This window comes from Eulemur rufifrons, chromosome 27, assembly GCF_041146395.1.
Source record: "Eulemur rufifrons isolate Redbay chromosome 27, OSU_ERuf_1, whole genome shotgun sequence".
NCBI classification, from domain to species: Eukaryota; Metazoa; Chordata; class Mammalia; order Primates; family Lemuridae; genus Eulemur; species Eulemur rufifrons.
The window spans coordinates 29371694-29395592 of record NC_091009.1 but is presented as its reverse complement, the minus strand read 5'-3'; the positions used below and the strand labels follow the sequence as shown (position 1 = coordinate 29395592).

The following is a 23899-nucleotide window of genomic DNA, read 5'->3' as shown; positions in this document are numbered from 1 at the left end:
TCTTAGTCCACTTGGGCTAACACTGGGTAATTTATAAACAACAGAAATTTAGTGTTCACAATTCTGAAAGATGGAAGGTCCAAGATCAAGGTGCTGGCAGATTCAGTGTCTGGTGAGGGTCATTTGCTCGTAGAGGTGCTTTCTGTGTCCTCACACAGCTGAAGGGGCAAACAGGTTCCCTCAAGCCTCTTTTATAAGGGCACCAATCCCATTCATGAGGGCTCTGGCCTCATGAACCCAATCACCTCTCAAAAACCCCACCTGTTAATACTATCACATTACAAATTAGGGGGGCACACAGTCATTCAGACCGTAGCTCAGAAGTGTGTGCAGTGGAGAGAGGCCTGAAAACCCTCCTTTCATCCTGGAGAAGAGGAAGCAGAGAACCACAGAAGCAGCAAGAGAAGATCACCTAGTTCCGTCTCCATGTTAATAGCTGAGGAGACAGAAATCCAGGAAGGGAACACTGTCCCATAGCTTTCTCCCCTCTCTCTCTCTCTCTCACATACACAGCAGACAGAGCCTCGCCCCAAGTGGCTGGCTCTGTGGGTGCAACCTGTTCTCTGTGCTCAGAGCTCCCAGCATTTGATTCAATGCTCTGCTGTCAGCATCTTGAAATTCTTCATAATTCTGGAACAAGGGCCCTGTAAGTTACACAGGTGGTCTTGCCTCCAGCCCCACCACGTCCTGACAAGAAGGGAAGCACAAGCCTTCGAGCTTGTTTGGACCATGAGCTGTCTGTCCAGGGCAGAGACTGGAGAATTCAGAAAAGGAGGAGGAAGGGACCAAATGCCTTTGATTGAGTCCCCAGTCAAGCTGGAGCTTCCTCTCTAGCCTGAACTCCCCGGTGAGCTCTTAGCCGGCCAAGAGTCTTGGAGTCACCACCTCCAATTTCTAGCCTTCAGGCGTGGCCTATCCCAGCCCTGTTCCCTTAAAGATCCCTGGCAGAAACCCCAAGGGGCGGAGAGCTGAGGATGAAAGGAAAGCGAAAGTATCTGCCTCTCTGGATGGCCCCTTCTCCTCCTCCTCCTCCTCCTCTTCCTCCTCCTCCTCCTCCTCCAGAACAAAGCCTCTCTTTCCCTTCTTTTCTGGATTGTTAATTGTCTTCACTCCATGGTGCCTTTGTTCATTGTTGCCAGTACCCCCAGGAGGGGGACCTGGGTTTCCTCAAGACAGGAAGGAGGGTTAAAAACAATTTAGGCAGTGGGTGGCCCTACAGGCCAGGTGCTGGGGGAAGGTGGAGAGGGCTGGGGAGGCCGAGTCCAGTTCTGTAACTTGCCCAGGCTGCTGGGAGGGGAGCTCCTTCTTCACCTCTCCCCACCCGCCTCCGTCAACTGCCTTTTCAGGTGGGAAGAGATGGGAGACAATGAAAAGAGAAAAGGGAAAAAACACCACTGTGTGTATTTGAGCACACGTGCGCATGTGTGTGTGGCTGCCCTCCCAGAGGGAGGTGGCCTTGTCTTTGAGCTGCGCCCACTCCGAACGGATCAGGAAGACACGCAGCCTGATCGGGACCCTTAGCAACTTAGGACTCCAGATAATTCAAATCACAGACAGAGCGTGTGCGCTAGGTCTGGAGGTGAGAATGACTGCTCCAGCCCGCCTCCCACGCTCACGTCCCCATGTAGCTAATCAAGTGAAGGATGGACTGGGGACGAGACGCTCTGGAAGTGTGTGTGTGTGTGTGTGTGTGTGTGTACAAGGCCTGAAGTCACCAGCATCAGCTGAGCCCATGCACTGAGTGGGGTCCCTGTGTGTGTGTGTGTGTGTGTGTGTGTGCGCGCGCGCGCGTGTGTTGAGAGGGGTGTCGTATGCATTGGGTCTTCTGTCCTTGGGAGAAAGTCTTCCACTTGGAGAACAGAGGTGACTGTCACATAGAAAGCAGACAGCTGTTTCTACGTCTAGGGTCTAGGCTAGAATCTAAGGTGTGGAATAATCCTCAGGCACTGGTTTATATGTTTCAAGTTCCGAGGACCATAAACCCCACAAGAAGCAGAGCAGGTTGGTACGTCAGACAAAGCATGGAGTTGAGAGCCAGAAAATCTGGGTTCAAATGTCAGCTTTTGTCCCCTCACTATGTGGTCTTGGAAAATGTCCTTCTCCTCTGTGAGTGTCTTTTTCATCTGTAAAATGTCCCCATCTTCAGAGTTGTTGGTAGCTTAAAGGGATCATGTACATAAAGTGCAGCTTTGGGCAAGATTCCCCTCCTCTCTGTGCCTCAGTCTCCTCTACTGCACAAAGAGGGAGCTGGAGATGGTTCTGGAAGGCTGACTCCTTCCAGATTTCCTACTCTCAGACTCTGATGGGCAAATGAAACATTCTATGACTCAATCTGTTACCTTCATGATTAGCTCCCTACCCGGGTGTGACTCCTTAGAAAAACCCAAGTAGAACTGAATAGGAGCCCACCGTGGGTCAACCTGAAGGCACTGCCTGCCTCTGAGAAGTCGCCCCTGTGGGACACCCCATGGTGCAGGAGCCCCCTGGGTTGAGCACCTGTGACTCACATCTCTGGCTATAGGTATCTGGAAAAGCACTTGTCAGTCAGTAAGATGAAGAGTTGGTACCCAGCCAGGCATGGTGGTTCACACCTAGCACTCTGCGAGGCCAAGGTGGGAGGATCACTTGAGGTCAGGAGTTTGAGACCAGCCTCAGGAAGAGCGAGACTCCGTCTCTACTAAAAATAGAAAGAAATTAGCCAGGCAACTAAAAATAGAAAAAAATTAGCTGGGCGTGGTGGTACATGCCTGTAGTCCCAGCTACTCGGGAGGCTGAGGCAGGAGGATTGTTTGAGCCCAGGAGTTTGAGGTTGCTGTGAGCTAGGCTGACGCCACGGCACTCTAGCTTGGGCAATAGAGTGAGACTCTGTTTCAAAAAAGAAAAAAAAAAAAAAAGAGTTGGTACCAGACAAGCCCCACTAGGCTGGGCCTACCCTGACCTGACCCAACCTGCAAGTGTCCTCTCTCTAAGCTTCACAGAGAAAGTGACCCTCAGTTAGGTGCGGGCCGGGGGAGGGGCAAGCAGGGCAGTCCCTGGGCGGAGCAGTGAGATCACTTGTTCAGTGAGCTCCTTCCTTCTCCGACTCCTCAGCTAGCTTCCTCTCTCAGAGCTTTCTCTCCTCACACCATTCTGTGAATGGAATCCTTTTCCTACTTCTCCCAGGGGCGTTTGCATTTTACACTAACCTTGGACGTAAGGGAATGTTAGGAACCCAGCACCCCTGGGCACCACAACCTCTCCCAGTGTCTCAGGAACTGGCTGATGGCCACACGCAAAACACACTGGAGGCGGCACTCCTTGAAGCCAAGCAAGTATTTGTTGAGCATCTACTATACTCTGGAAACTAAATGGGGCAGAGAAGGTGGCTGCCTCACAGAGCCTGCAGTCTAAAGGGGGATGGGGAAAGTATAGGAAAACAGAAAACTGATAAAATAAGCACCAATTGTGCTATGAAGGAAGCAAATAGGGGGCTGAGAAGGAGGATAAAGATGGGATATGGTGGAGGATTTTACGTGGGGGAAGAGGAAAGATAAGAGAAGGGATGTTTCTGTTGAGATGGGAGGGAAGCGCTTTCCAGGTGAAAAGCCATTTATAGGGTTTGAAGTCTGGTTTAAGGCAGATCTTTTTCAGTATGAGGATCTGATTGGGATTGGGCAAAATTTATGACATAACAGTTTAGGATTGGAGGACACAGCGAGGGGAGGGTCTTGAAAAATAAACAATTGTTTGATAAGCTAGTGGTTCGCCCAGTTAAGCAAACTATTGTCCCAAGAAGGGGGCTATTGGAGCAGTCTATTGTTTGGATAAATTGATTTTCAGGAAGTTCCTGAAGCAAATAATGAAGTTATTTACTGGTTTACAGTCTTATCTTGCTGGGTAAGAAGTTTCTGGAACAAACATTAAAGTCTTGTGGCTGCAAGCAGCCTCAGTTGAATGATGTGTCTGCAGGTGGACTCGGTTCTCAGAAGCAGCGAGGCTTTGCAGTCTAGCTCAGCCATGATGGTGGCCCAGGGTGGGGACGGTGAAGACAGAGAAGTGATAGACGGGGATATATTTTTGGAGACAGATCATTGACACTCACGAAATTGATGAGATGGGAAAGAAGGGATCACCGATGACTGCTAGGATTTTGGCTTGAGCTACTGGGTGGGTGGTGGTACCATTTACCAAAATGGGAAAGAAGGTGCCACTGGGTATACACAGGCTTGGGGACGGTGGTTAAAGGTTCGATTTTTAACATGTTAGGTTCAGGACGTGTGTGAGGCCCTTGAGTAGAAACATCAAGGGTGTGGTTGGATACATGAGTCTGAAGTGCAGTAAACAAGTCTTGGAGATTTAAATAAAAAATTGAGAAACTCATCAGCACGTAGTTGGTACCTAATGCTATGGAAATGGATACAATTTCACCTAGGGAGAGACAGGAGAGAGATAAAAATTGGGTGCCTATGGGGGAACACTCACCTGGAGATGGGGTGGAGGAGGGAACCTAGACAAGGAAGGCCGAGAGAGAGAGAAGGTGAGGGCAGAGGAAATTCAGGAGAGTGTGGAGTCATGACGTGAGTGTTTCAAGAAGGAGGGAGTTGTTGACGGGGTTAAATGGCATAAATTTGATAGGTGTTCCTGGTGTGGTAGTGTAGAAAGATCTAGAATCGTAAGTCAGATAATTTCCTCTCTCCATTTACTCTGACATCGAGCTTCATTTTTCTCACCTCTGAAATGGGGATGATGACACCAACCTCACAGAATTGAGATAAGGTACAAATAGACGTCACGTAGGAAAATAGAACCATGCCCAAGACACAGCAGACAGACAGTACTTACCCTGGTGGCAGTGACTGGGCAGGGCTGGTACCAATGAAGTGAGATACCGTAGACGGAGGAATGCTGGGGAGAGGAGAGTCCACCCCTCACCTCTCTGTCCTTGCTCTCTCAACCTGCTGTTGGTAAGGACAGCTACAGGGGGGCAGGGTGGGGGACCCACAATGAAGTTGCCCCACTGGAGCTGATCAGGGGCCAGAGAAAAATAACCAGAGACGTGGAAAACACAGGCATGTTGTCTGGGAGGAGGAAAGGCTTGGTGGCACCTGGGAAACTCTTTCATTTCTGAGATGGCTGCATTCACAGTCATCCCAAAACCAGGCCCTCAGGTGTTCAAGACTTCTCCCACTGCTGGCCGTACTTCCACCCGTTTCCTCCTTTCCATCCCCTACTCCTAGCTTAGCTCAGGTCTGCATCATTCTCACCCCGGCCACTGCCAGTGTCTGGTCGCTGGCCTCCCTCCCTCCCTCCAGTTAGACCGAGGCCTTGCTTAGAATCCCTCACTGGCTCCCTATTCCCTTCATTCAGCCAGTTGATCAACAAGTATTTATTAAGCGCCTGCTCTTTGCCAAGCCCTGGCTAGGCACGAGGGGTCTAACAGTGGACCAGAGAGACACATCCCTGTCCTCGTGGAGCTTACAATCCAGTGGGGGAGACCAGAGAACAGTTACTGTACTGTCTACAAGCAGGGGTTTCCAGAGCTCACGGATAGGGTGCCTGACCCAGATTTGGCCACCAAGAAAGGCTGGCGGAAGAGTTGATGTCTAGGCTGAGATCTAAAAGATGAATAAAAGGAGTTGCCAGGCAAGGCAGCGGAAATGAAGAAATCCAAAGCCCTTAGAAAGCCTTGCTGACCATCACCTGCTGACACGCGGGCCACCCACACCGTGGGCATGGTCATTTGCAGTTCCATGACTGCAGTGCCTTTAACCTACCTTACTCCCACTCCCAGGTCCTTCTGAGACCCCGTTCGTTCAGATGACACTTCCCCAGTCCCCACATCCTAGTGACTTTGGTGGTCCCCACACCCCATGTGCTTGCCCTATCTTAGCACTCTTCTGCTTCACTGCACCCAGTTGGGCCAGGCATATTGTAGACATTTAATAAATATGTTGAATGAAAGGAATCCAAGTCTCCAACCCCGCCCCCCTCAGAACAGTGTGGGAGAAAATGAAGGACTTGTTTGAGAGACTGCAAGTGACAGGACTAGGGAATGGTCGGAGACGTCGGAGACGTCAGGAAGCCCTCTAAGCAGGTGGATCAGCTTCTTAAGGGAGGTTCTGAAATAGGGTTCCTAAAATCCCCAATCCAGGCTATCTGTCTGGAGGGGTTACCCAAGGTTTGGAGCTGGACCGATAACTTTTTAGGTCTTGCTCAGAGGAGTACCGGTTCTCTGGGGCGACCCTCATACCTAAGCAGTGGGAGTGGGCAGGATCCACCTTCTGTCTTCTATTCTCTCCACCCCCTCGCTCCGCCTCCACCCAGCCCCGCCGCCCGGGGGCCTTAGCTGTGGCCTTCCCGACAGAGGTTTCCAGCTGTTGATGCCTGGATGGACTCGGCTGCAGGGAGGAGGAGGAAACTCTCTGTCCCTCCCTCCCTCCACATCTCCCCACCCTCCTCCTCCCCCCTCCTCCCCCCTCCTCCCCCTGCGCGCTCTCGGCCTCCCTCCCCCTTTCTCCTCTGAGGCTGTCCAGTCGCCTCGCAGCAGCGAGCAGCGAGCAGCGAGTCCCCGGCTCCAGTCCCGGCTTGGAACTGAACTGTGTGAGCGCGGGTCCCGGAACCCGGGCCCGGGAGCGGCGAGCCCGGGTCGGCGCCCAGGGTGCAGCGGTCAGCCTCGGAGGCCCCGAGTCCGAGCCGAGGCGCGCAGCGCGGCGCCGGAGAGCCCGAGAGCGGAGAGCGAGGCGGGCGGGCCGGCGCCGCGTCCGGAGAGTCGGGGAGCGGGACCGCGGAAGGCAGGGAGACGGCCGCAAGCCCAGGGCAGAGGGCAGAGGGCAGAGAGCGGCCTGGCTCGGCGGACGGCGCCGCCCGGCCGGAACCGAGCTCGCCGCCCGGGACGGCGGCCCCTGGTGGGGCGCGGACCCCGGGTGGCCCCTGGTGGGGCCGGCGCGACTCCGCGGCCGACAGCGGGGGGCGTGCCTCCTCCCAGCCCAGCCGCCCCGGCCCGGCCCGCCCGCCCGCTGCGTCGCCGGGGCATGTGAGCGGGCAGCCCGGGCAGCCAGCCGCGAGGACCGCACGGAGGAGGAGCAGGAGCGCGGAGCCGCGAGCCCAGCGCCTGGCTGAGTAGTAAGTGCGCCCTCCGCGCCCATCTCCCCAGCCCTCCGAAGTTTGACACTCGCGCCCCACGTTTCTGGGCACACGCCGGCTCTCTCCCCTCCGAGTTGCCATCCTGTGCAAAGTTTTTCGAGGAGGAACCGACCCTCACCTACCTGCAACACCGCCGGCCAGTGGCGGCTCCTCCCGGGCGGACCGGGTCCTTGAGGAGAGGGGTGGCCGCCTGTAAGGCCGGGGGTGGCCGAGTGCGTGTGTGCGCGCAGCACGCTAGCCGAGCTTGGGGTGCCGCCGCCCCCAGCCGGCTCCTCGCCGGCCGGCTGGGGCACTAGATCTTTCTCGCGACCCTGACTATGCGCCCAGTTTAAGGATATCCCAGCGGGAAGCCGAGGCGATCAGTGCGGGTCCCGCGAGGGGCTCGGGTGTCTGACAGGAGACGCCCAGCTCCCCCCGCCCTGGCTGTATGGGGTTTCGGGGGCCAGTCGCGCACCCCATGCCACCGTTCCAGGGTCGTTCCCCAGCGGACCAGCCGGGCGCCGCATCCTGTTTGTTCTCTGCTCCGGCTGCTCGGGTTCCACCCCCACCCCCACCCAGCCTGCCTCTTGCCACCCCTCACCTCCCGCCCTGGGATGGTGGAGGTGAGTCTTTTCGTCCGTATTTCACAGCCAAAGCAGATCGCGCCTAGGGCCAGGGAGACGCGGAGGCGGGTAGTCTCTCAGTTCCCAGCGGCTCGCCATTGTTTTCCCACCCCGCGCGCTCTGTACGTAAACACACACACACACACACACACACACACACACGCACACACACAGGGTATGTGTGCGCGCTGGCTCGGGCTGCCTGGAGTCCCCCGGTGCGCAGGGATCGCCCGCGGGACTGGCTCAGCGGCCCGCAGGGGTCCTCAGGCTGCGGCGCCCCATCACTTAACTGGGGCTCTGCAGGGCGAGAGACGTGGGGTTGCCGGAGAGTCCCGGGCGGGGCCGCGAGCCGGGCCTGGGCGGGAAGTGAATTTTGAACTTCAGCCCTGGACCTTTCCAGGAGGACCCCGAGCGCTCGAGTGGCTGCTCCCGCCCTGGAGGGCCCACGGCAGCTGCAAAGACTCCGCTGGTGCTCTTGGCAGCCGCCTCGGTGACAGGGGCTTGGAGGAAGCCGAGGAGTTTTCCTGGGAAGTTTGCTTTGACTCCCTGGGAATTTCCGGGCAGGGCGCCTCGGCGCTGGCGCTGGTGCAGGGGTCTGGCGAAAGCCAGAGACGGATGCTCCTGGCTCTCAACCGCTACTATTCTTGGCTTTCAGTGGTCCAAGCAGGTGGGTTCCCAGCCTCCTGGAGTTCATGCCTTCCAAACCAGTATCCCTCAAATGATCACTACAGACCAGTTTCAAAGATGGGTGCATTACTCTGCTCATTTAGCTGTGCCGGGCGGCGAGCTCCGTTCCGGCGGGGCGGTGCCCTCCTTGCACCCAGGCGGCTCTCCGCCTTCTGCCCTCCGCTTGTGGCGGCTTGCTGCCTTCCGCTGTCCCGCTCCGGGACTCGCCGGATGGACGCGGTGCCGGCCCGCTCGCCCCGCTCTCCGCCATCCACGCCTCGGCTAGATTCCGAGTCAGGGCTTCCGAGGCTGACCTCTGTTTCCACCGAGCTCTCTTAAGCCTCGAAAGGTGCTGGGATTCAACACAGTTGGATTCTAATTCCCCAGCAATGGGCAGCGTGAGTTTGGGCTAGTTCCTTAACCTTGCAGGACTTTCCCCATGTGAAATGGGCAGAGTTATGCACCTATCTCTGAAACTCGCATGTAGTGATCGTTTGAGGGTGCTGGTTGGGAAGACATGAACTCCAGGAGGGTAGAGACCCACCTACTTGGATCACTGAGAGCCAAGTGGCTAAGAGCCCTGGAGCTGGAGGTAGGTTCCAAATGCTGCCACTGGCAGTATGACTTTGAGCAGTTTAACCTAACCTCTGAGCCTCAGTTTCCTCATCTGCAAAATGGGATTAATATGATTCACCTCATCAGGTTGTCTTGAGGATTACAAGGCTTAATAAAGCTCAGAACAGTGCCTGGCACATAGTAAGTGCTGCATAAACATTAGCTGTTATTGCCATTATTATTTAACTGACCTTGTGCAGAGTCCACAAGAGCCCTCTGGGATTGTGCTCACCCAATTAATTATAATAATTGTCCACTTCTGGGGAGGAAGAGCACTCATACTCTTTCCCACCCTTTCCTGATTCTGGCTCCTTAGCTCAAACTTATCCTTCCCACTGCTTGTCTAGTTCAATCTTCGTGAGTCTTTTTCCTTTTTCTGTTTTCCTTCCTTCCTTCCTCCCTCCCTTCTTGCACAATTTTTGCGAAAGCACTTCATTCCCTCTTTTCCTCATTCTTAAAAATCAATCTTGACTTCAGCACAGTGTTCTCTCAGTGGAAATCAGGTCCCAGGAAGGAAGTGTCTCCAAAAGGGTGTCCCCTGAGCATCCTGAGGCTGGGCTGCTGGCTCAGGATTGGATGTGCATTTGTGTCTCTGGGGCTGGGTGGATTTCCAGAGAGAGGAGCCCAGGTGTCTGGGGCCCAGGGGAAGAGTCAAGTGGGATGGGCTGGGACTGTTCCTGGGGGAGCCCTGCTCCCTGGGTGGTGTTTTGGTTTCCTACTGTTGGGGCTCACTTGGGAACCTGGAATAGCACAGCTGCCTGGGCAGACTGGATGTGGGATTTGGGGTAAGTGAGGGGCAAAAGTGTCACTTCCCGCATTCCACCTGACTGTGGAGGACTTTCTAGGAATTTGGGCTTGTCACGAGTTCCTTGTCTGATTCTGGATTCTGCAAATGCGTAGAACAAGTAAGGGGTGAGCTGAGCGACAGGGAGGAAGAGCAGGCTGCTGCAGCCCAGCCACACTGCCTTGGACAACAGGCTCCTGTCTTCCTTTCTCTGACCCTCTAACCTCCACCCCAGGCATGGGGGAGGATGGCCAGAGGGTTGCTTTTTGGAGCTCAGAGATCCTGCAAGTGGCAGTTTTCAGTGATGAGAACCAGCACAGCAGTCAATCCATTCTTTCCTCTAACAGAAATTTGTCAAACGCCTATCGCGTGCCAGGCCCTGTGCTAGGCAGTAGGACAACAGGTGAGAACGAGAAAGGTAGCATACCTACCTTCAGAGAGGCTTCTCTTTAGTGCAGGGACAGACAGTAAATAACTTTAGGTAACAAAGACAGTATCAGATCGTGATCTGTGATGGGAAAGGAATACCGCAGGTGATGTGATACACAGCATACGTACATGGGGGCAGCCCAGGGGGCCCTGGATCGGGAGGCCAGTGAAGGCTGCCCCGGGGAAATGACAGCTTGGCCCAGGCCTGAAAGATGAGAAGGAGCCAGCTGCACAAAGACCTGGAGAAAGGGGATTGCAGGCAGAGGGAACAGCAAGCGGAACCCCCTGAGGCCATAGCAGAGGCAACAGCTATGTGGCTGGAGGCGGGAGCTGGAGCAATCAGGACAGCCAGAGCCTGGGCTCTCCGGACTGGGTAGGACTGGTTAGGGGCCTGGATTTTATTGCCCAGGCCATGGCTTCATCCGAGAGTTTTAAGCAGGGGAGTGACATGATCAAATTTATGATTTGAAAAGATTATTTGGTACACAAGAACAGTAATCACAGTTGCCCCAGGGGAGGGAAATGGGATGGAGGAAAGATTGTGTTTTTGCTGTAGATCCTTTTGTCCTTTCTGAATTTAGTACCGTGTGAGAGTATAAAGTGTGCCAAAACATCAAAAACCGTGGTTAACAAAGAATAGTTTATAAGCCAGACAATGTATATAATAAATGGAAAAAGCAGGAGGTACAACTCTGTAGTATAGAAGCAATCTTGCAAAGCTAATTACATGTGTCCACGTGCCCATCATGCACACGCCCACAGAGGGAAGACTGGAAGAATGCCTCCCAATATTCACAGAGGTTGGCCCTGACTACTGCATATGGCTGATTTTTATTTCCTTCTTTATCTCCTGTTGGTTTTTTCAATCTTCTACAAGGCCATGCATTACTTTTATATGTGGAAAAAAAAATGTACAGAAGAGAGATCACTTTGGCTGCTAAGTAGTGAATTAGCTTGAAGGGGAACAAGAACGGAACCAGAGGCCATTAGGGGGCTGATTCAGAATTGAGGAGAGAGGAGGTGATGACTTGGATTAGGGTGGGCCAGTGGGAGATTGTTTTGGAGGTAGAGCCAACAGGTCTTACTGGCGGGACATTGCTTAGTATGATACGCTCTTCTTGCCCAGAGAGGGCTTTCCTCTCCAACTCAGATCTTGTGATCAGGAGCGCCAGGGTCAGTCATGGTGAAGGATGATTTTCAGTGCTGCCTTAGTTTTGGAAATACCCGAGGTTCCATCTACATCCTTATGCCAGTCATTGTTCCTGGTGGGAAGAACCCCATCCTGGATATTTTGCTACTTTGATAATTAGCAGATTTAGGGAAACGTGGTGTATACAGTGAGAAGGATTTAGAGCCAGGAGAGATGTTCGTCACATAACATCTCTGAGCCTCTGTTTTCCCATCTGTGAAGTGGGACAATAACAGTGATAATACCTGCCTCTTACAACTGTTGGGAGGCTCGTGGCTGATCACGTCCACAGCAGTGCTCCATGACTGGTAAGGGCGCTGGGATTCACTGTGGCCAGACAAGTGTTGCTTGAGCTGGGCCTGATCCTCCAAGGGATCTAAGTGTTCTTGCAGAGTGGCTGACACTCCCTTCTACAAAGGTTTTCTCCTCACTGGGGGTGCTTTGAGATCGGCTCTTATTGGGCAGCTCCCTGGGTAAGTCTCCAGGAAACTGACACCACCGGAAAAAGTGGCATTCAAATGCAGCTGTGCCCCTTCCCCCAGCCACATTCAGGGGTGAAGCTGAGTGTTTGAACAGGGCTCTGTGCTGGGAGGGCCAGCCGGGCACACAGTAAATCGTGCTTGGAATGGGAGTTATTTTTGTGCTCAGTGTTTGCTTAAGAGGGCCCGCTCCTGCCTGAACTCGCTGTGATCCTCACCCTTTGCTAGTCCTCTTCCTGGAACCTGATGTGTTAGCCAGGGAGGCTGTCACAGTGCCGGTCACCAGATGGGGAACCAGACTTTGGAGGATCTCCTCCATGTCTCCTATTATCTCCCTGTCCTGGAGCAGGAAGGCATGCTCTTAATAGTGGTCTTTGCCCCGGTGACCTCCGCTGTGGCTGCCCCTTCTTTAGTCTTTAGGAAGACGCCCATCTCCTTGGAAAGACTTCATTAGGAGATTTGCTGCAGGTCCACCCTCTGCCAGCTTCCCTAGACAGGGGTGACTTTCTTTTAAAAATTCAGGTACTTTCTCTAAGCAGCAGTGATATGGTAGTCCCCTCCTAAGGGTACCTGTGATGTGCCGTGGACCTAGCTTAAAGAGACACCCCTGCTCCAAAGCCTCATGGCAATGTAGCCTTCATAGCTCCTCTAGAAAAAGGTTTCTGCCCATCCTGCATGGTCCACAGCAGAGAGCCTCACAGCGACCACCTGCCACTCCGGCACATCCTTGGCTCTCCTGCACCTAGGGAAGACTTCTCTGCTTCTGTGACCCCCATCTTTTGTCGGGGCTCAGAGGCCCTGAGGCCTCCCTGCCCACTCCTAGGAAGATTGTGGTGCTGTCAGGAGGATCCGGATGGTCCCAGAGGTGGAACAGTGACAGTGGTCAGACCTCCTAGAGGTTGTGCGGTGAGGGGAAGTGGCTGGGGTTTCCCCTGCCTCCTCCCAAGGTCCTCTGTGGACAAACCAAAGGCCCAGGATGTGTTGCGTGTGGCCTGGCATCTCAGAGCTGAGTGTGCACATGGACAAGCTAGGGGAGGAGCTGGGGTTTGTACCCAAATGTTGAGGATTCCTGCCAGGGGTGCTTTTCGGGGGAGGGCCTGTATGGGGCAGTAGAGGAGAGGAAGGAAGAAGTGGGGACAGTATCTCCAGCTGCCACCTTTTTTCCTAAATAGCATTCACCCCCAGGCCCTTTTGGTCACTCTGGGAAGCCATCAAATCTGGAGTTCACTTCCCTCCACTCCCCCCAGCAGTGGCCCTAGCATTTAAACGGCCTTGGCATGAAGCCCCGTAAACTGCCCCTGGGATTGGGGCAGGGGTGGGGGAGGGATATTAGTGTTACCCCCCACTTGGTCCCCCTGTGTCTTCTGGGGACCTGCCCAAGGTAGGGTTTCAGTGGAGAAAGGAGAAGTGGCCACAGACTGGGCCCGAGCACTCCTGGCCACCCCCCGCCCCCTGCGGTTTTGGTCTGCTGTCCCTGCCCAGCCTGGAGCTCCCTGGGGGATCCGCCCCCGAGGAGGCCAGACCTTACCTCCCCCCAGTCCCCGCCTCCCGCTGGACTCAGAATGGAATGTGCGGCCCGTGGAACTAGATGGGAGAGAACTAGTTCCCAAAGGGGCTTGGTCCTGCCCACGCCCCCAAAGGGGTGAGGAACCTGGGCCTGGCCAGCTCCTTGGCACGGCCTGTGGGGCCCCGCTGCCACCAGGTCCTGTGCGGGTCCAGGTGTGGCCACTGGAAGGAGCAGCGGCGTGGTGGGGGGTTGGTTTCTTTGTGAGTCCAGGGTGAGGGAGGTGAGTCGGGGGCCAGGGGGGCGCAGGCGGGGCAGGCCCAGCTCCTGCTCCAGTGGCTGCGTGTGGCCCACCCTAGGCCAGCATTCTTTGCTGACTTCTTCTTTTAAATTTGTGGCTCACATTTATTTTGTTATTTCTATAATTTGTAAAAGTAATGCAACAGTGTGCATTACTTTTCTCATCAGGATGAAAAGGATTTAAACTATATCTAATATTGTCAGACTGTGAATCGAAAACGTTAAGTGTGTGTTTCTGGGGAAGACCAAGAGGAGTCAGGCTTGATGGTGACAGAACAGCAGGAGGAGGGGTCGCTGGCAGGGAGTGGCTGTGGAAGGACAAGAAGCCCGAGAGACCGGACCGACACCCTTTCCTGCTGACAGTTGAGTGGGCTCCGTGGACTCCCCCAGTGGGCGTCCTCGGCCCAGGGTCACGAGGCCTCCTGGGGTCCTGGTGCCCAGTAGCTGCTGGACAGGGAGGGAAGGCTGGGCCTGAGCTGCCCTCTGACTTGAGAGAATTAACTCTTGCCTGGCCACACAAGGTAGCACCTGGCATTCCTCAGAGTGGAGGGTGAGGGGAATTTTCTGTCTCAGCAGCATGTGGGGTGTGACGCTCTCCCCACCCCCACCTGGACACCCTGTCCCCACCCAGCAGCCCTATTGAAGGAGTCTGAAGTCATCCAGCCATTGCTGTGAGGCTTTGGTTCCGCCTGTTCCCTGAGGGCGGGGCTGGGTGGGGAAGGCAGGGGGAACAAAAGGTTGGTGGGGAGGGGCTGGCAGCCCGTGGCAGGTACAGCCCGAGGGGAGCAGGCGTGAATAGGGAGCTGTTGAATGCAGGAGGGAGCGGCCCCTCCAGCCCCTGCCGTTCCTCTGGCTTGCCTGGCCCCCCTGCGCTTGGCTGGGGAAGAGGGTGTGTGCACGTGTGTGCGTGTGCACGCGTGTGCGTGCGTGTGTATAGACAGGCAGGCACTCTCGAGACTCTGGTCAGTCCCCTCTGGCCCCTGGGGAACGAGGTAGGGCCTTGGAGAGCTCTCGGGAGACACTGAGGACATTAGACTAATGTCAAGAAGGAAAAGGGAAAGGGACTGAGGAGGGGAAACGAGCGAGCCAGAACGGAGGCCCCAGTGGAGGGAGGTCTCTCTCTGGCCCCTTCTGCTTGAGCTGCAGTCCTCCGAGGGGATTGGTGGTTTAATTCCAGTCCACCTGAGGAGGGCAGGGCAGTGGGTAATGACTCCCTTTGCTCTCTGTAAACTCAGTTTCAAAACATGGTGATCATGGAATCTCAGCCACCCGCTCTCCCCCAGGAGCAGATGACGTGGGGGAGTCGGGCTAGGGTGAGGGGCTGGAAGAAGAGAGGGGTGGGGAGAGAAGGAGCCAATGGTGGGGCTAAGTGGGGTTCCCTAGCTGGGGCTGGTGGGGCAGGGAGGGGGGCCTCTCCTGGGGTGGAGGGTTGGAGGGGTGGAGGGTTCAGCTTCCACTGACAGGTACCTGGCTAATAAACTCCCCGGGACAGAACAGAAAACAGGGTCAGAGAGCAGAGGAAGGGACACTGGGTCAGATATTGCCTTGGGTAGAGGCAGGTAGCAGGAGAGCTTTCTCTTTGGAGGAGACAAGGGATGAGTTTGACTGCTATCTGCCAGAGAATTGTTATAATGAGTATGCAAGTCTAGGTGAATGGAGCTCTTAGAGTTGTGCAGTGCCCAGTCTGTACAACTGTGCATGATGTCCCTGTTGGAACTGGCTCAGAGCATCAGGGACCTATGGTTTTCATGATGTAAGTTCCCCTTCTCTTCTACCAGGTTTGCCTGGCCTTAGGCCCGTACTCCTCAACATAGCACCCTCAATTTGGGGGTGATTTTGGCTATTTGTGTTACATTTTTTTGGGCACTGATTAACTTGAAGCTTGGAGAACCGGAATCGGGGTGGGGGGAGCTTGTGTGTGCGTGTTGGTGTGTTCGGCAATTAGAGAGGGTCTGTGGAGGTGGACTTTCACCACCCTTTGTCGAGTCAGAGTCCTGCCTGGCCAGTTGGCCACAGGTGTAAGGGACCTGATCCCTGAGTCAAGACCGACTGGGTTTGGGAGCTCTCCCACGGGGCAGGTAAGACTGAAAGGGGCAAATGGGGAAGAGAAGTTCCTGCCTCACCTGACAGCAACTCCTGCCCTGGCCCGCCGGCTGTCCCTGCACTGCAGGGTCTTCAGATCCCCGCCTTCCGCTCTCCCTCTCCCATCACCAGAACCCACCCCAGAACCCACCCGTCTCTTGTCCTTCGGGGGATCTGCTCTCTGACCTCTCAGGAGATAACCTGGCCAGGCAGATGGACCAATCTAGGACACCTGCTGGTGGCAGATTAACAGGCAATCCCAGAAGCACATTAGCCTTTTAACCAGACACAGGCCTTAGCCACCCAAGAGGTGATTGAAAAGCGGGAACCTGGGCCGGAGGTGGAGTGGATGTTTGGGCCTGTGGGGGCCTGCCCCGCGTGTCCATCCCCGTGCTCCATCCCGTGCTCCATCCCGTGTTCCATCTGTGCGTCCCGCAGCAGATACGCAGGGAGTGCCTGCCCCGAGGCTGTGCCGCGCTGTGCCACGCCATGTCATGCCATGCCATGCCATGCCGGCGCTAGAGGACCGTGAGACCAGCACAGCCCTTCCACAGTGCAGAGAAAGGGACAGAGAAGCAAATAATCGATGGTGACGGACAAACGTGAAGGTAGGGACAGGGCAGGGTGCTGCGGGAGCATCCAGGAGGGGCACCCAAACCAGACCTGGCAGTCAGGGAAAGCACCCTGAAAGACAGAAAGGCCTGGGGGGTGAGGAGGAGATTGCCTGGGAGAAAAGTCAGAGGGAGGAGAAGGTTAAAGGGCAGATCCCCCCATGCCTCCCAGGGCCTCACCTGGGTCTCCAAGGGTATGTCGGATGGTCCTGTCCGTCCCCAAGGGCCTGGGGCGCATCATGACTTCAGGGGGAGAGTAGGTGGTGGGCATTTGAAGGCAAGGCGGCCAGGGGCTCGTGGCACCCAGGGGCTCGTGGCACCCAGGGGCCTCGTTCAGCTGTGAGTTGTGTACGCCAGCATGGCGGAGCACTAACATGCAGGGGGCCTTGGGGGTGGGGGCTGCCTGTGGTGTGGTGCTGGGGTTCACGTGGGACTTGGGCACAGTGTGTGTGGCCCAAGCTGCCGGAGGACTGGAACCCCAAGCCTTATCCAGGCAGCTGCAGGGGACGCAGGATTGCTAGGGCCAACTGCAAATTAGCCAGGCTGGCATTAAATGCCTTTGCTGCTTCTCTCCTCCCATCCCGCTCTGCCCTCCCGAAAACCAACAACTGTGTCAACAGCGGGGTGATTGTGCTTGGCCAGCAGCCTCCAGGGCTGCCAGGACCGGGCAGGTGCTGGCAGGGGCTGCCGGAGCCCCACTGGGCCTGGCTGCCAGGGCTGCAGGATAAACAAGGCCGCACACAGGCTCTGCTGGCTGGGAGGGCGGGCGGGAGGGAGGCCACAGGCAGGCAGGAGGGGTGAACAGGTGTCTCAGGAGCTCTGAGACACAAAGGGCCTCTTGTCTCCTCCTCCCTGGCCCCAGGGAGCAGGCCCCCTCCTCCCTCCTCTCAGGCCCCGCCCAGAGATCAGTGACCAGGTCAGCCCAGGGATACTGTCGTCTAGATCCCCCCTGACTCTTGGTGTTTTGTTTTGTTTTCCTTGCTTGGGACAGAGGTGAAACCAGTCCATATGGGGCCTGGGCGCACTGGCCCTGAGGCCTCTGTGGGTCTCAGGTTCCCTGCTGGAAAGACGGCAGGATCACTCGCCCCTGCTGGGCCACCCAAGCAAGAAATGGATGGGAGGTGGGAAAAGCACCAGGGGCTTTGGAAAGAAAGATGCGCTGAACGTCAGGAATGAGAAGTAGGGAGACCTGGGGGATTCCAGGTGGGATTGGGGGCTGGAGGTGCCTGGCATGTGGCAACACCCTCCTCCCTCCTTGCCTACTTACAAAGCAAACCTTTACAGAGCACCTGCCTTGTGCCAGGCACTGTACTAGGGACTGGGGAGGCCACGGAATGTAATACAGCACAGACAGCCCCTCGGCCCAGACTGCCTGTGTGATCTTGGATAAGTAACCTAACCTCTCTGAGTTGGTTTCCTCATCTGCAAAATGGAGGCGGTAACAGTAGTACCTGTCTCCAGCTCATGGGGCTGTTGTGAAGAGATGTGAAACAGTGTCCGCATATCGTAAGGGCTGTATAAGAGATTCTGTTATTGTCCCTGTCCCGAGAGGGTATTAGGGGCTCACATCCCGCCAGAACCTGGGAGGTAGACACGCAAACAAATAATGGCAGGTCAGTATAATACTAGAGACCAGTGACGTCCAAGGTTTCTAGGATGCCCTGGAGGAATAATCAAATCTTCAAGGATTGTTCAGATGGGATTTATAAGGGACATTTGACCTGGGTTTTGAGTGATGTGTAGGAGTTTGCTGGTCAAGAATGTCGGAAGTCCCTTCTAGGCCGGGCTACCCCATGAGCCAGACCCCAGAGGTGTGGAAGTGCATGTTTGCGCCTGAAGTGCAGGTTTGTGAGGCCACAGCTGGCGGGGTGGCCTGGGCCAGGTGTGGCGGGGCCTGCACTGCACAGGACGGAGTGGAGCTTGTGATCAGTTCCTCCAGGGTCGGGTGCCAGTTTTGCTTGTCACTCAGTGTCTTTGTCCCCTCTCTCCCAACTCCACTACATTATGAATAACTCAGCTTCGCTCACTCTGGAATATCCTTCGATTTACGGAGAGACAGGATAGTAGTGAAAACACCATGGGGCGGTAATCAGAAAGTTCTAGATTTGAAGCTTCTGTGTATGAAAATCTTCACACTGAGCCATTTACCTAAATTCTTAGAGCTGCATTGTCCTTATCCGCAAAATGGGGTAGTGCTCTCTCCCCCGTGGCGGGGTTACTGTGAGGCAGGGAAACTTGTCTGGGCTCCAGCCTCTAGATCGGCAACGCGGAGACAATGATCTTTGCAGAAATGATGGGCTGGGCTGCCCATTGCCTGGGTAGATAAGTCAGGCCTGGAGGCCTAGAGCCACTGGCCGTATGCAGAGGGGCCGGACGCTCACCTTCCCAGGGGCACCAACTGGGCCCTTCCTGTAGCTGCCCTGTGCACTAGGCAGGAGGGGACCTTGTCCTGCCTTTCCCACTGGGGTGAAGCCCTTCAGGGCCCCCCTGACATCTCCTCCCTTTTATGGCTGTGCTGGTGTTCGAGGGGGCTCCTGGGACCATGGGTGCCAGAGAAGACCAAGGCCCTGGTCTAGCTTCTGCTGCTGATGTCTGCCCTGAGGTGTGTCACTTAGCCTCTTGGAATGTTGCTTTCTCCATCTTGCAACTTGGAAAAATCCATTTTGCCCCTTCCTGAGATAAGATGAGCACGCCGGGTTGCTGTGAAAAGAGGCGTTACGCGAGGATGGCAACAGCCGCCCTGGCAGCTTGTGCTGCACTTGCAGGGCCCAGATGTGCAGTCAGACACTTCACCCCACCCCTGCGTCCACGCCTCCCCGTGCCCTCCCCGTGCCCTCCACGGGGTGCGTCTGTGAGGCTTACCTCAGGGCTGCCTAAAAACCCTGCGAGTGAGAAAGGGCAGAGAGCTTCTAATCCCCTCATTTTGCAGGTGAGGAAATTGAGATTCGGAGACAGGGATTCATCTAGGTGTTGGGGCTCCAGACTCCTGGCTGACCATGGATCTGCAGGGGGCGAGGCTGGCCCACGTGGCGTGTCTGACCTGGTGCAGAACAAGTGACAGTCTACTCTGGGATCTTGCTGCAGTGTCCCCTGGCCCCCGGCCTGGTGTCTTGCCATTGGTTTCGTGGGACCGGTGATGGGAAGGGCCAGGGGCATCGAGGAATGTCTGGAGCCCACTGGCTCTCCTAACAGTCTCAGGAGCCTGTCCTGAGACCAGATCTGGAGGGTTGTTGCCTCGCAGAGGCCTCCTCTTCCTCCTCCCCCTCCTCCCTCACTTGCCACCTTGGCCATGCCTGGCATGGACGTAGCCCCATTTTCTCTTCTTCCCTACAGTCGTGTTTCTCAGGTGGCCACGGGGCGAGCTGAGGCCAAGGAGAGGAGTTGGTGCAAAGGAAAGTGCTGGGAGATAGGGCTGGGGACGCTACTCTGTGTTCACCTGGCCAGGTGGTTTCCTAGGTAGCCATGGAAACTGCCCAAGTAAGAGAGAGAGGCAGAAAGAGCAGCAGGGACACTTGGATTTTTGCAGGGGCTGTGTCCATATTTACATGCGATTTGCATATAACCAATACACAAAACACAATTTTGTAATCTATCCCCAGGCACGTTCAGATTTGCCTTTTACTATTGTTCTTTTCAAAGATGGCTGCTTCTGGCTCTTTGCTCTTGTCTGTGCCTTCTCACTCCTGCCCCATCCCTCTTCCCCCTTTACCCTTACAGGGCAGGTGGCTGCGAACAGAGTCAGCTTGGGGTGGGTCATGGTCCTCCCTGCTATCGATCTGATCCGACCTCACTGGGGTTAGCACAGAGGGCGGGACCAGCTGCGACACCCCTGCAGGAGCACCCAGGCAGCCCCCCCTGCAGCCCACCCCAGCAGCCACCTCCTCATCTGTGTCGGGGATCAGGGCATTCAGCAGGTGCTCAGTAAGTGTGAGGATAAAGTGACATTAGTGGGGAAGGAGCATGGAAAACAAAGACAAACCTATGCTACAGGTCCTCGGGGCCTGGCTTTTGTGCTCAGGAAGGGAGAGGCCCATGGGGAGACAATGGGGAGACAACGAGTCGGGGGGTCCTGAGGGTGGGAGGATCGATTTCAGCCACTGTGGCCTAAGGAGGCATTTCTTGCCCTTCTCAGCCTTGCAGGAAATGGTGCTGAGGAGAGAGAAGCAGAAAGGAAGAGCCAGGCCTCCTCTGAATTTGTTTTTCAGATTGAGACTCTGTTACCAGCAATTTATTACATCCGGGTCTCCAGCCAAGCACATTCTGTTCTCCAGTGTTGGGGAAGACGCTTGGGGGACATGGAAGAGGCTGGACAGGAAAGAGGAACAGATCAACAGTTTTATGACTGTGTCGTGTCTTGGCCTGTGCTAGGGGACAGTTTGAGCGCAGCCCTGTGTGGGAAGATGCCCTTCTGGATGGCGTGGCATTCCCACCTGCGCCCAAACGGCCTTGGGGAGCAGGGCGAGTGGGCCCCGCCCCTCCCTCGTGCCCACCGGGCCTCGGGCTCCAGATTCCCCTCTGTGAAATGGGGTCAGGGCAGTGATGCTCGGAACAGAATCACAGAGTTTCTTGAGGCAGCAGCGCCTGGGAAGGGCCCTACAGGGGAGAGGCCGTGCGCGAGAGCTCCGGAAGAAGGGTAGCAGGAAGAAGGGTAGCAGGCACGGCGACCACCCCTGTGGAAAGAGTAGCGCACGAGCAAAACAACCCCCTTTCTGCAAAAGCGCTGAGCTGGTGGAATTTTGCTTGGCCGCCGCGAGATGGTGCCGGGAGATAGAGCCCTGCACCGGGGCTTGTGGGTGCAGGGGGTCCCGGAAGAGAATGGGAGGATGGAGAGGGCAGGAGCAGCACCCATGGTGCCCCCTCCACCGAGCTGGCCTCCACGCTTCCAAGGGCTCGTCACCGGTCCCTGCTCCTGGAGGCGAGTCCGCTACCTCCATCCACCCCTCATGTAAGTTGGTCTCATATCCCCTGGTTTTCCCTTTATTGTCCTCCTAACCGTTTGGCTTTGACTAGAAGTAGCTATATCATCCTCTCTTCAAGGCCAGCGTCCCCCAGAGTGCCATGGTGCCACCGGGCAGGGAACTCTGGCAGAGGGAACCCTCTCGGGGTCAGGGGTGGTGCTGCCTGCTCCCCGGTCTCTGCCTCGCTGCTGGGCCTCTGGAGGGAGCCCAGACTGCTTTGGGGAGGGTAAACCCCCCGAGTGGTTTCTGGCATCCCAATCACATCTCCAAGCGTGGTGCATTGGATGGTTGGTGAAGGGCATATTCACTGGGAGGATAAGAAGCTCCCGCGGGACTCTGGGAAGAGCCAGCACAGAGACGTGTGTGTTTGTGTTGGGCGGTTAGGAAGAGGGGTGTTAGGCAGGGAGAGCTGGGCCTGGTTTCCCGCTGTGAGATTTGGTCTATTATCTTATTATCTTCCACTGTTCAGCTGCCGCCACTTAACCCTGAGGCTGGCCGCTGGTCCTCTGTTCTCTGTTGATGTCCTCCTCCCTGGCTTGCTCCAGGCTCTTGCCAGGGGTTCGTCAAAGGGTAGGTTCAGTAAGCGTGTATTGAGCTTGGACTCTGGGCTGCATGAGCAACCCCTTGTGTTCTGGTTAGACAAGTATTTGTAGCACACTTTTGAGCAAGGTGCTGGAAGGCACAAAGGCGACTAAACGACCAGCCCAGAGGCTGAGGAGTCCTGCTGGGATGGGAAGGGATGGTGTTAGCTTAGATTGCAGTTAGGCTGAGACCACCCAGGTCAGAGAGAATCTTGGACACAGGCCAAGGAGCTAGGACTCTGTTGACAATAGGCAGCCAGAGGATCTGTCAGAGAACTTTCAGAATGGGTGGCTCATTCATTCAAGCTGAAGTGTCTCTCATTGTCCTGCAACAAATTCCAGCAGAATCCTGTTCTTTTTCTTTCCATTCAGAGAAATTTTTGCTGCCTTTAAATTGCACAGAACTGCCTGGTAACTGAGACAACGTTCCCTTCCCTGCCAGGGCTGGTGGGTTCCCAGGGTGTGGGGCCGAGGCTGGCAGCCCTGGGAGGCATGTCGCTTTTCCCTGTCTGCCCTGAGCCACGCTGCGCCCGGCTCTGGTCCTGCTGGGGCCCAAGTGAGTGAAGGTGGCCAACTTTCCTGGAAAATCCAGCATGTGCATTTCCCAATGAATGGGCAAACTTACTATATATTGTTCAGGATAGAGGAGTATTGATTTCTAGATGTCTTTTTAAAAGGCAGTGGTTTGGTATGTTTTTGACCAATGAGATACTCAGCCAAGGGTAAGCTTTACCACGGCCTCGTTACGTGAAAGGCGCTGGGCACGGCTAGGGGAGAGGCGCCCGGCCCTGCCCTCTGGGGTGCTCTAGTCTGTCTGGGGAGGTGAAACAGCACCCTGTGGGAACAAAGCCCCTTTGCCACCCCAGTGGCCTTGGGTTGAGAGGCTGGGTGCAAGGTGGAGTCAGACGCTGGGTTTGAGTCCTGGCTCTGTTTCTTCTGAGCCATATAATTTCTGGCAAATACCAGAACTTTCTTAAATCCTAGTTTTCTCACCTACAAAGTAGGAAAAGAATAATACCTACCGCATGAGATTAAAAGGATTTAACAAAGTGAGGTATCTCTTATGGGGCTTAGCACAGGCCTAGAGTGTCCAGCGAGTGGGAGGTGACATTGGTATGAGGGCCACTGTGGTGGTGGTTGTTGAAGCTTATCCTGGGTTGGGGATGGTCCAGCTCTCTTGGGCCTACCTGGGTGTGGGGGGCTGCCCCTCCCCAGGGTCATGAGCGTGGCCTTTGTAGGACCTGGGAAAGGAGGAGGAGACAGACATTGCTGCCTGTGACATCTCCCTCAGCTTCCCATAGTATTCCTTCTTCAGCTGATGCACGAAGATGTGCTGTGTGGCCCAGGCCAAGTTACTTAGCCTCTCTGTGCTTCAGCTTCCTCATCTGCGAAATGCCACCGATAATAATGCCTGCGTATAACAATACACACATGTTGAGAGGAGTACATAAGAAGGGTTACACGAGAAGTGTGTACCTAGAACAGCGTGTGGGAATCTTATCCAGGTGTTTGTGACTGTTATTATTTGTTGCGTGGTTATTCTGCTATTGGAGTGACCCCAGTTCACTCAAAGAAGCAAGGGTGAGAGCTGCTGTCCCAAGTGTTCCAGGAGCTTGGAGCAGGTAGGGGTGTGGGGTGACGTGGGCTGGGGTGTGGGCCCTGCCATGCTAGTCCCGGGGAGCAGCCCAGAAAACGGAAGAAACTGTTTCTCACACGCTGGCTGCAGGTGGGGCGTTGCCAGGGGTGACCGAGATGACAGTCTGGCTCGGAGCTCACTGCCTTTTCTGCTTTCCACCCTAACCTGGTCACCAAGGGGGACAGTCGTACACCAAGTAGGACTGATTTTTGTAAAACTGATGGAAATCACATATAGTCGGCGCTGCTCGGGGGCATGAAACCTCCACATTCATAAAACCCAACTGCTGGTGAATTTTAATAATTTAAAATAATAAACAGACTGTAACTAACCTTTGGACT

At 55.4% G+C, this 23899-nt stretch overlaps 1 protein-coding gene across 6 annotated transcripts in view; it reads left to right on the top strand.

Moving 5' to 3' along the window:
• The first annotated feature begins 6729 nt into the window (after positions 1–6729).
• The window catches only part of SOX13 (SRY-box transcription factor 13), a 43127-nt gene continuing 25957 nt past the window's right edge, over positions 6730–23899 (top strand). For all 6 annotated transcript variants that reach the window (XM_069459657.1, XM_069459656.1, XM_069459653.1 and 3 more), the window contains exon 1: positions 6730–7101. The gene's annotated coding sequence lies outside the window, so the exon portion shown is untranslated. The remainder of the gene's footprint in view (positions 7102–23899) is intronic.